Genomic DNA, 1920 nt, shown 5'->3' with positions numbered 1-1920 from the left:
GAGCGATTGAGCGTCTTGGGCGGCGTGTGTTTCGGCTTGTTCCATCCGTGTTCACGCTCTTTCTGATGATCCTGCACCAGTTCTTTCGTCCGTTCATGGTCTGCAAGCTTGGACGTGAGCTGACGACGACAGACAAGTAAAACGACGCACGCTCAGCTTGGGACATCACTGAGCTCGAGCTGGCTCTGCTCGATCGCCCGTCATCCGTGCTCTGCAAACTGTTCAGAGACGCCGCACTCCCTCTACGCGAGAGCGTGTGTGTGTGGGCTGGACTGTCGCGCCCATTGGCTTCGTACCATCGTTTCGTTACTATCGAACAGGCTAGTGAGCGTGGTGGACCTACCGAGATGCTGAGGATGAGCAGGCGATTTCGGTTGCGGGTGGTTCCATAAGCGCTCGCGCTCCCGAAGACGATCACGCTGAACGTCGTCTTGTCGCTCCTTGTCTACATCATTGTCAGCGATGTGCATCGAGAGGTGACTGGGCCACTGACAATCCCCAACGGACTGAGAAGAGGAACTTGCGAAAGAACCCCGAGACGATGCTACCGAAATAAGAGTCAAACGAATGCCGTTTTCATCTGAGTAAAGACGTACTCGAATTTTCAAGCTCTTCGCTTCCTCGCCTGCTCAATGGCATTTGCAGTTTGTGTGCGGAATGTGATTTTGAGTGAGAGCTCCACGACAACGGCCGGCCAGGCGAGACTGGGTCCGCCTTCGAATGCGCACTCCATGAGAGTGGCCGACCGGGTGAAACTGGATCTGTATGAGCGTTCGGTCCGTTCGGAGACGATGGACCAGCCCTCATGTGAGAGCTCCACGAAGTCGGTCGAGTCGGAGGAGGTGAGGTGAACCTCGACCGTGGAGGGAAAGGAGGAGCATGGCCGTTCGCCAGCGAGTCTCCTTCGTAACTATCCATCCCACCGAGGGCCCGACGCATCTCAGAGTCACCATCCAGGAGGTTGGACTCTCCGTTCAACTGGGAAGACATGTGCATTGTTCGCATCGCATGAGGGGGCGTCGCTTCGTACTCTGGCCTGTTGTCCTCACGGAGCAGGGTCGCAGTATCTTGCGAGGTGTCGCTAGGGGGCATGGTCATGTCTGTTACCATCCGCTCCGGTGGAGGGGTAGGCGGCAACGTGCTGGAATGTGTGTCGGAGAGGACCGCGTTCAGAGCGGTCCACCGCGCAGCCCGTGAGTGCGACGATTGGGTAGATTCCTCAGACCGTCTCGACGGGTCTTCACGAATGCTGTCAGTCCCGAAATCACGGCTGTCACCATCGCAGCACTCACGGTCGGCCTCCTCGTCGCTCATGCTTTTCCGCTTGCCCTTGTTTCCAGCCCTCTCCCGCTCGACGCGCTCAATGCGGGGGCTCGGGTCAACTTCACTTGCAGGGCCGACGCTGTTTCGCCTTGCGCGTCCTTTGGACTTTTGAGGGGTATTTCCGACCGGACGCAGTGCGCTCGAGAAGAGCTCCCTGAGGCTCTCGCGCGCGATGCTAGGCGTTGCAGTGATGGAATACGGCGGGTCGAGGTCAGAATCGGGCTCGGAAGGTGTCCGAGGTTCAGGGATACGCGATGTAGATGCTCGTGGTGGGGACGTATTGTTAGGTACGCGCGCGAGGGCCATACGCAGGCGGGCGGCGGGCGTATCAAGAGGGAGGCCAGGCGCTGTAGTGGCCTGTGGTGAGTCCGCGATGCGGGCGGCGGGCATGCGCGGGGTTGCGTCTGCATCCTCCTCGTCGTATAGTTGTGCGCGCAGGTTCTCTGGCGAGGTGCGCGAGGGGCCAGCGGTCGGCGTGTTGAGGGTATCGGCGCGACTCGGTGGGGAGTGTCTCGTGAGTCGGAGGCGGGGTATCGGCAGGTTGGGAGAGGTATCCATGCTCGGCAGTGAGCAGAGGCGCTAGCCCGTCGCCGGGAG

This window comes from Fomitopsis serialis (genome assembly GCF_022376445.1).
Source record: "Fomitopsis serialis strain Sig1Antser10 chromosome Unknown B0H18scaffold_735, whole genome shotgun sequence".
Taxonomy (NCBI): Eukaryota; Fungi; Basidiomycota; class Agaricomycetes; order Polyporales; family Fomitopsidaceae; genus Fomitopsis; species Fomitopsis serialis.
Note: the sequence above shows the minus strand (reverse complement) of the source record.